Source organism: Trichoplusia ni, chromosome 15 (assembly GCF_003590095.1).
Source record: "Trichoplusia ni isolate ovarian cell line Hi5 chromosome 15, tn1, whole genome shotgun sequence".
NCBI lineage: Eukaryota > Metazoa > Arthropoda > Insecta > Lepidoptera > Noctuidae > Trichoplusia > Trichoplusia ni.
In genome coordinates this window covers 5178790-5189401 of record NC_039492.1, presented here as the reverse complement: position 1 = coordinate 5189401, position 10612 = coordinate 5178790, and the positions used below count along the sequence as shown (strand labels likewise).

At 39.7% G+C, this 10612-nt stretch overlaps 1 protein-coding gene across 2 annotated transcripts in view; it reads left to right on the top strand.

Moving 5' to 3' along the window:
* The first annotated feature begins 2791 nt into the window (after positions 1-2791).
* LOC113500940 (zinc finger protein 91-like) overlaps positions 2792-10612 on the top strand; it is a 26760-nt gene continuing 18939 nt past the window's right edge. For both annotated transcript variants that reach the window (XM_026881885.1, XM_026881882.1), the window contains exon 1: positions 2792-2891. The gene's annotated coding sequence lies outside the window, so the exon portion shown is untranslated. The remainder of the gene's footprint in view (positions 2892-10612) is intronic.

Sequence of the window (10612 nt, the reverse complement as noted above, 5' to 3'; positions counted from 1 at the left end):
TGTATGTATTTTTAATGCAAAATTATAAAAAAATGAAAACAAACAATTTTGTCCAAAACATAAAATATTTTTTTTTTAGTGTGAGCTACCCTTATCACTTAGGGCTATGAAAAATAGATGTTGTTCTATTCTACCTACCCAATACGTATACAAAATTTTATGAAAATCGGTCGAACCGTTTCGGAGGAGTACAGTAACTAACATCGTGACACGGGAATTTTATATATTAGATTAGGCACAGTACCTATAACATAATAATATGTCATAGGCACTGTACGATTAGATCGTTTATTTGTGATAGTGTTTGATGCGAACAGTCGAAGATAGATAGAAAGTGTCAAATTTTTGAGGCCTTTGTCCAGCAGTGGACTAATATGGGCTGATGATGATGATGTGTTATGTGTCAAAACGACCATTAAATTGCTATTATAGCGAAATGCCTAATTAAAATTTGATTTGAAACAATAACAAATAAAAACTTAAATCGGAAAAAATACGAAGTTTTCATAAAGTTTTGTAGAAAATCTGATTCAATTCGCGTTCTCTCAGTCGTTAAAGTTGCCATTATTAAAAAATATGTTTAACACGTTGACACATAACATGCATTTATTACAGCAGATACCTACATACCTATATTACATATTATAGAGAGCCGCATTGACCACCCTCCGCCACTCCGCCCTCGCCGATAACAATATTGGTTCGTCAGCAAATTTATAACTGCACCACACCAAGCTACGTGAAACTTAGTCACGTGGAAAAAGGTATAATATAAAACCGAAAGAGCTTGTGGAAAAAACGAAAACAATATGCATACCTATAACACTGTAATGCAATACGAAATAATAAAAGTACGAACTGCTTTTTGGCTATCTGTTTGGACTTTGGACGGATGTTCTCAAAAACGACTTGACCGATTTTGATAAAATGCAATTTTATCGGAAGGAGGAAAAGGTGAGAAAAGTAGTTTGACACACTTAGCGTAGCTTTTTAAATCTCATACAATGATTTATTCAAATACAACATGAGAATCATTTTCTTGCATGAGTTAAAGTAACATAAGCGCAACAGTTTGCTCGAGAATATTATAAGGCGCTTGACTTTCGAGCATCAAACCTACAATACGCATTGAAACTGCCACACTTATTACCACACAACTATAGTGTAATACAGCTGTGAAAAATATATTATAAAGAAAAAAAATCAGAAGTAAATTAATTAAAGTGCTTCTTTACATGAATCAATTTTTCAAAAGAAACATACTCGTAATTTAAAAATAAAAAAAAACAATCAATCAATTTGTAATACGCTTATCAGCTGCTTTTGCAATCACTGTTAATGTTGTGTAGGAACGGGCTATCTATTGAGGCAATATAATCGATTAGTTGCCTCAACGGCACCCACGGGATGAAAGGGCGTGGTCTATTCTCGCTCGGGGACCTTGGAGTTGGACTACAGCGGCTGAAACGAGCACTTAAATATCATCTTAACACACGATAAACTAAGCACCTTTATGGCTTAAGTGTTAAGTCATCCTAAAATAGTATCATACGGTATTTTGTTTCTTCTAAGTGATATGTAGAATTGGAATCGAGGAACATTATACAGTCTCACAGTGCATACGCGCGAATGATATCGTGGTAGATGTTTCTATGCTTAGACTTATCTCCTAAACGGCTAAACTGATTTCGATTAAACTTCGCCGATGCTCTTGTTTACTGTGCTGTAATGTTAAAAAACTTCAATAAATATTAGTCGAATAGTCGAATAGTGAAGTGTGTTTGTAAACAGTAATACATTATCTGTCACCACTCGTGCAGATTGCAAATGTTATTTTTCGTATAGGATGCGAAGTTTATCATTATAATTGTTCTGTCATAGAGCATGTTATTTTATGTCGAAAATATATTGCTTTTACCACGCAACAGCACGCAGGCGTGCCCTCTGGCAAGACTCGTGGCCATGTCCGTAGTTTTATTTCTATCTAATGAAAAAGCAGTTACGTAAGTATCAGCAAAACAATGTTAGCTAAAGATCTTAATTACGATTTACAGTATCTATGATAGTTATTAATTGTTTATTTACAACGTAATTAGAAAAGTTAGTGCTATAAAACATTGTAAACAGATTAAATGGTAGGTATAAAGATTTGTTGTAAGTTTACCATTATGTCTACAAGTAAGGTCTGTACTCTGTACAGCAGGTCTCTACGCAGTTTACTTAACAGTACTTAAGTTAATTACCTATTAACGACTTTTATAATGTGGGTTAATATTCCTTGTATGACCCCATTTGATTTTATTATATTAGGACAAAATAGACGACAATTATAAATATGCGTATCATGATGTGATACTGAAGTTGTCCAAGTTGAATAAAAAACATTCAACAAGTTAGAATCAGCTGATAAATTGTTATGGTTCTTATCTTTACAATTTACGGGTAACATGGAATCTACATCAAGATTGTAGCCGTGTCTAAGTGGTAACTGATTGGTAAGACTAGCTAGCTTATAACTGTTGCTCGGTGTACCTTCTTTAGCGCTATAGAGGTATGCTGTCATTAGATTCCTCGAGTTCGATGGTATAGTGCTACCTAGCTAGTTACACGATTAAACACTGCGAGGTCGGTGCGGCTAGTCGGTCGCGAGGGTCACGCAGAGGTGACAGGCGAGTTGCGTGCGTGCGAGATATGGGGAGGCGTCAGGCGGCTTCGCTGATGTCAGTGGTGGCGGCTCTCCCGGCGGCGCGGCGGGCGCATGCAGCGCGGGGCGCGGGCGGGGGCCGCTGCTGCCGGCGCCGCTCGTGCTGCCGCCTGCCGCCCGCCAGTCCGCCGCGCGCTTTCGACACGAGTGCTGTTCGAGCGCGACAGAACACCTCCGCTTCACGCAGGTACGTATATCGCACGTGACTTTCATAACTTCTTTCGCTTCCTGCGGCGACCGTACCGGAGGCCGCCGGAGGACCGCTGGCCGGCTATTTCGCCCGCCGTCTGTCACCGGATGACTAGAAATAGTCGGTGGACGTCGACACCGGCATCGTCCACTCGCAACTTGGCGGCCTCGGTGCGGCGCCGTGGGCACGATGACCCGTCGTGTTTGCCAAACGAGAATCCCTAAATACTTGCCGGTCATCGCTTCTACGGCTTTTATCAGTGTTACATATTTATTATTTGCCGGGCGGCGGTGCGGTGAGGTCAGCGAGCGCGCGCGGCGATGTGCGCCTTATCGCGTGGGCCGTAGGGTCGCAGCAGGGACGTCGCCGGCGACGCCCGCGCCCGACCTCGGGCTTGCCTGTCTTTCCTCTGCTCTTGCGTCGTCCTTATTAGCTGTTGATACCTGCCCCCACAACTCAAGCACTACCAATAACTAGCTTTACCGCGACCTTTGTTGACTTTGATTCGCTCCGAAACTTTTGCCGGCTAAACAATGTTTGACATTGAAATTTAAATAGTCAGTAAGAGTTATTGGAACTTGCTACTGATGTCGAACACTATTTATGTTCGAAATTTGTAGGGATTAACAATGTTTTATCTATAACCGTAATAACCGTTTAGTTCTTTATTGCTAGTACACAACACTTACGATAAATTACGTGTTAAGTTCCTGCAGCTGACCACTTGTGCATTCTCGCAAACACAAACACTATAAACAGAGCTAGATTAGTTATTCCTATTTTCTTTAATGAGATAGTATTAACACAAAAGAATAACAATAATTTGCACCAACATTAATTACGTCATTAGGAAATACGATGACACCAGGAAGGTGATCCTTGTGGTAGAAATAATTACATCACCACACTCCATATTCCTGGAGTTCACATGCTGAGTAGCTATTCAGGTTTGACAGAAGAACGGTTTAGCATGTGTTTGTCGTAAATTACTCTACGCTGTAGATGTACTATACATAGGTACTTACTATGTGTTGTTTATTATTGTTTATTGAGCGCGCAACCGTACGCACGTGTCACTCGCTAAGCGTATTAGACGAGCAAAATAAGTGGTAGTTCTATTGTTTAATAAGTAAATCAAGGCATTATGAAATATATGAGAAATGTGCGCGGGTTGCCCAGTGACGAGGGATCCGTTGCTCGCCGGTGTTGTCTTCAGCAGCAGTACACAGTGCGTGTAACACTTCCCGTGGCACGCGGACTTCGCCCTTATGTGACGCGCCTCATGGCCCAGTATTCCGTGGCGACGTGTCAACACTTATTACGCCCTAGACGCATCGCTCAAATGTTCTCGACCTCGCATCATACGACTTCACGGCATTTTCATCTCTGTAGCTCGTGTACAGTGGGGTGGTTGTGGCTTGCACATGTTGGGGGACTTACAGCGTTTCGTACCCGTGGAGTGGTCGAGATCCCCGACGCACAAGAGAGTGAAAGTTGGAGGGTGGGTGACTGTCGGGGTGGCTCCCTGCCGAGGACTCGACCCGGGACTTCCAACTAGGATTTGCTAAATCTGCTTCTTTCGCAGGGTCTGTTGAAAAAGCTAGCGAGCATTACGTGAAATGTGTTTTAAAGTAATTAGGATTGGATATGCCTAATTGATCATCTGTGTCTCTGTCAAATTCATAAAAAAGCGTGATATTACTTCGTTCCTACAGATGCCATAATCCGAGAGCTTTAAGATTAAATCTCTGGGCTTTTCAATCACGAATTAAAGGATATAGAAGCAATCACCGGGAGGAGATACAATCTTTTGTGCATAACAACACTAAACATTGCGGAAAACTTTATAATTGGCCTATCAACGGTGACCACCAATGTTTTTATTATTGTCTGATAATTTTGATAACTGTATATTGATTTTCCAAATTATTATCGTAATTAGTAGTTACCAAATTACATAATTATTTATCACACGTGTTTGGGACAAACCAACACAAAAACAAGTGAGAATTAAGTGTCTAATAACAACTAATGACTGATAACGCATGTGATATGTAAAAAGGCATTCAAATATAGGAGCTTTAATAACATTCGTATAGTAAAGAAGAAAGGATTAATTAATTAAATTACAATCATAACAGTCTTATCGAGAATTAAAATACCCGTCTTCAACAAAGAGTAGCCAAAAATCTCGTCATGAAGATCTGCATTGCCATTAGGTACTAATATATTTTTTTAATGTGCATTACCAATATAGGCAGTTGTACAAATCTCATAGGATACTATTCTACGAAGGTTGAATATAAATTTTCTCATAGATTTGGATTCTACTTTTTCAGTAGAGATGCAAGTTTTCTTATTTGCCTCAACGTCTCAGCAGGCGAGCAAAGTTATCGAGTGACCTTGAGTTCAAGGAAGCCATTAGTGCAGCTCCCGTTTCCAGGTTAGGTCACTACTTACGCGTTTAAAACGTTATGGGAAAGCACTAGTTTATTATCCGGTTACCACAATAATAATGCATGGAGGCGAAAGATCGTGACTGTCTGTATGTTGGTTATCTCAACACTTTTTTTTGGAGATGGCTTAACATACAGGCTACTTTTAAGTTTACTTTGCTGCAGTCTACACCGCGTGAAGCAACTAGTATATTTACTAACTCAAGAGCTTTACATAAATTCAATATGTACGATAAATCATACATTTTCCAAATCGATGTTTTGTAGGTACCTTTCGTCTATTTCTTCGCCTGTTAACGTGGTTAAGCTCCAGGATGCACATCATCATTAACATCTTTTTGGCCTTCTGTAAGCACTTTTACCACTTATAAACACTATCTTAACACAAAGAGGACTCGCCGAATACCAGCCTACGTTTAGATCGTATTGTCGTAATTAAGATTTAAAGTTAGGCAGCGCTCTGCCAGCGTCTTGCCCATTGATTAATTAAATACTAAAGCTAATACTATGTTTATATAAAAAATAAGATCTATTTAAGTCAGTGGATTTGAAGAAATGAATAATGGAAATAAAATTATCATGAAAAGTCCATATTTATCTGCATCTGACTCGTGCCCACTATGCTGAACGATACTATTCGCATCTCAGAAATAAAGTTGCTTTATATTGGTAAATGAATTCAACTGCGCCCCCATCCCTCCTCTTCCCTACAATTTTGCAAATTCACAAGCTATAAGTACAGATTACGCAAACATTAACACTGCTACGCCTGCAATAAGTTCATTTTAATATGAACTTTCTCATTACGATGGTCTAAATAGCCAACTGCCATACATGACATGACCCACCTCGTTCATTGCCTACTGCTTAGTCTGTTTCTGGAATTAACTTTAATGAGCCCTAGTAGGGCGCCAACGAAAGTCCAAGGACGTGCGCCTGAGCTTCTGCGTTAATTCACCGCTATTAGTTTTACACAAAGAGTTCAAATTGATTGAAGACTCGTTATGAAAATCAAGAGTTTCAGTTCAGTATAAATAGACTTAATGCATTTTTTTTGATGAATATATGTTTACCAGTTAGATCTTAAAAAACGCATATACAAAGACTAAGTGAAAGCAATGATAAGTGCACAAAAAATTCAAATTATTTGTCTAAGCTGTGTCAATGTATAATGCAATGCAGTATTTCAGTTAATTTCATGAAAACTCTTTTATATCTAGTCTTACGATTTAAAGAATCCATTCTTAAATATCTAACATGTAAACTAATAATCGTAACTTCAACAATAGCTCATAAATTGGATATAAATACGAGGGTTCGGTGGATAAAGACAAAAGACAACAGACAGACTAAAATCGTATTGAAAGCTAAAAGGAATTGGAACTTGTTGCATTTGTTATTCACTTTATAGAATCCATACTACGACTACGCTTTTACGAAACTGACTTTACAATTTGCTACGGTTTTTTTACATTTTTCTGAAGCCTATAATCAAGTTATATTTCTAAGAGCCCTAACGCTGTTTGAATTGAGTAAATGTATTGAATTGACATGTCAAAGTCACGTCATTAGAAAAAATAATGTCATTCTCATACATTTGAGCGAATAGATCAGCGGTAATGCTTGTAAAAATGTTAGTACGAGTCCAGGAATTTTCGAAAGAAATGTCCTCGTTATTCCTGACGTCACTAGCTACAGTATAAATAATATACTCGTATATGTATGTCATAGTAGTCCAAGCACGACATTAGTACCGCCGCTGTTGAGCATTTCTTTGAAACAGTAATTTCCGAGACTTCTGGCGTAGCGTGTTGCCTGCAAGAACTTATTAAGGCGATAGAAATAACATTTTATTGAAAATCAATGTGCAAAAAGGTGCTGGACTTGTGGTCTTAATTATTGGTAGAGGCGAACGTCAATGAATATATTTTAGAATGAAACCTTTTTTGTAGGTTTATGTTATTATCGTTCCCGTTATCCCTTTTTTACTATAGTGTCAAAACCGATATTATTGTGCGCGAGTTTTTGGGTTTGCTTTCAAAGAAAAAAAATCTTTCGTTGATGAAGGTGAATGAAGTTATTCATTTTAAGTCATCTTAAAAACAGCCTGACAACCAAGCATTTGCAACTTCTTTTCCTGCAACATTAACGTCAATCCAATTTAATGAACCTCAATGTTTCGATACAAAAACTTCAATGGCCAGTAAAATGTTAAGTAAAAATCCTGTGCCACGGCACCTGCATTAGACGGCTGAATAATTCGCTGTGTCGTGGTGGTGAGGTCGCCGGAGTGCCGGTCGCCGGAGTTGCCCCGACTGCGCCACTCCGGCCCGGCGGCCCGGCGGCCCGGCGACCCGGCGACGGCGGCAGCTGCATTGCAGCTGGCGTGTGCTTTTGCTCGTTTTACTGCACCGCACAGAATCCTGCTCGCTCTCCGTAATAAGCGACAGCGACGGTACATGTACACGCTTTACATGTATATACTTACATTACGCTATTGGACGCGGCTGGGCGGTCGCGTGTTGCTTTTAGAGTTAACTTTTACACGTATTCGAAATCAAGAGCAGTTTTTCGACTCTGAGGATTGGAATCGTGTGAATAGCCACCTTTATTCTCAGTATGTTTGGTCGATGTTTGCCCCCCACTTATCTTTGATCTCGCGATGTTAAGCAGACATGAAATTTCTGCCAACGGATTAGACGCACATTGATTTGCTAAAGTTTATCTGATTGCTCTATGACTTGGCGGCAATTATCTAAATATAACATAGAGCAATACGAATTTCAGTATCAATTTAGTTATCCGTTATACTCTGCAATATAAAAATATCTCATCCATATTATGGTGACAGCACTGTTTTAAAGTTGACGTGAGGCACAAACGAAGATAATTTTGGAAATAGATACAGAATTACATCCTAATGACATTTTATTTTTCCTATCTTGAAAACTATCCAATACGTTTGATATGATAACGCGTTGGTAAATGATGACTATTGGTTTTTATGGATTTAATAACTTATATGGGCTTACATGCATGATGTTTTTATCGCGAATGCCCTTAGTCAGCGTTTTCATGTAAATAGCACCTGTTAATGTTTTCCCAATTCTGGACGGGAGCCTGATCTCTCGTCCTGAGACATAATTTATTGCGTTGGAACGTTTTTGACAGCTCGCTTACATAAGAATTTAGGTCGCCGTCGGGACTAGGCCCAGCTGTAACTTGAGCCGACTTCGACAATATTCATGAAACGCTTCGAAATTTCATAAACGATTTTGGAATACTGTCGACGACGCGGCCCCGATGCCGCTTAGTACTATGGTTTAGTAATAACACGAGTGTCACACGCTCGCCTCTCGCCGTAGCTCTCCGCGCCCCGACAGATGTTGCGGATGTTGCTCACTCTTCAATGTCCGATGAAGTTTTATTAACTACCTTAATATAGTATGCGCACGTTAATCGGGCAATGGGCTATAAAACACGACCGTCGCGGGAAAATTTGTACGGGAGCTGTAAGAATTAACATAATTGGCAGCGCCCAGCAAAAAATTCAATACCACCCCTTTATTACTTTGCACTTGTTTGCACTTCAGAGTTTGCATTTTTCTATACATTATGGATGTAAAAGATGTAATCTGAGTAGAATTAACTGCCGTACAACCCGTACTTATGAAGCTAGTGATTCAAAAAGTTAATTGTCCTTTCAAAGTTGTTAGAGTTTCAGTCTTGTACGCAGATTGTTTTATAGTGTCGCCTGACCGTCAAATGATATTTACTCATAAGGTACGGTTATCGTCTTAAAGCAGGATAATTTTAATGAATTACAGCGCTCGCAGTTATCCAAAGAAATGTTAGCTGCGCTCAGATGAGTATGTTGTATGTACTCGAGCTGGGTACGTACACAAACATATACATCTAGGTTGAGATAGGCGAGGAGCAGAGGTCGGGCGACCTCCCGTCGTTCCCCGCAGCCCGAGGGCGCGGCAGGGGGCTGCTTTGCAGATTTTCCTTTTACATGTACGTAGATCTATCACGGACCGTCGCCGGCGTCCTTGGCACGTCATGCAGCCAGCAGCCGCTATTAAATAACCAACGCACACAACTTCATCACAATTGCTTGTTTTCCGAGCCACATCATGTTAACGGGATTCAATTTACGTTCCTAAATCAAATTGATTTCGTCGAATCTTTTTTTGCATATCCGTTAGTATCATGAATTTCAGATTCTTTTTTGTTTACATCTCTTTTTGGTGTTGTATGACAAAATGTAAAGCTGTTATGTATGCTATAGGATTATTGCTAGGACTTTCTAATCAAATAACTAAGTACATGAGAAATTAATAGTTCTTTTGGTATTCAAAGTGATATGACTATTTATCTTTCATTTGACCAATTGAACGCAGAGCCCTTAAGGAAAATAGTTCAATCGTTGGAAGCGAATAGCAACGGAAACTTGTCACGGTACTCAAACACTATTGTTTTGCGTGCTCATGTCCCTATGAATTTATTAATACTCATATCCATATAACAATAACGTTGACTAGAGCCGGTCATTCGACATTTTCAGGTAAACTTGGTACAATTTCGTTTAGACCTTCGACAGTTACTATTTTAGTGAGTACTATAGTTACTAGACTACCTAAATTTGTGGTCTGCGGTAACCGCAGTCGCCGGCACTTGGCCGAGATAACGTTATCAACGTTAGCCTTGTCGAGGATTCTGTGAAGCTACGTAACCTAGCGAATATATAACATCAGTACATACGTTCAACGGGACTTTGTAATGTTAGATTAAAGCAGCCGGTCCTATTATACAAAGTCGTGTTAGCTAAGAGGATGTTACCTCGTATTTTATTGGCAGAGTACTTACTACTTAGTTAAGAGTATCTTACGCCGTAACGAAACGTTTGTAGACTCGAGTGTATTGACAGAATGTTTGTGTGCTGAGATTCATTGCATACTCCGGGCTTGCCAGATTTAAATGTAATGTTCATTGCTTGCTGTTGCGTGTTTTATCGAAGACTATATGCTCTTGTAGCACGCAATGGTTGTTGCACATTTCACAGTGTTCATTATGTGCTCTTGATAAGCTCACAGATCTGATACGTGGCTAACACTGATAATTATTTCGTATTTGGCGCTACCGGGTGATACCGGGCGATACCTAGCTATAGTATGCGGGTTTCTATACGTAGGTTACAAACATTGAAAGCACGCCAGATGTTGGCTACCACAACGGACCGGTAAGCAAGTACCGAGGTGG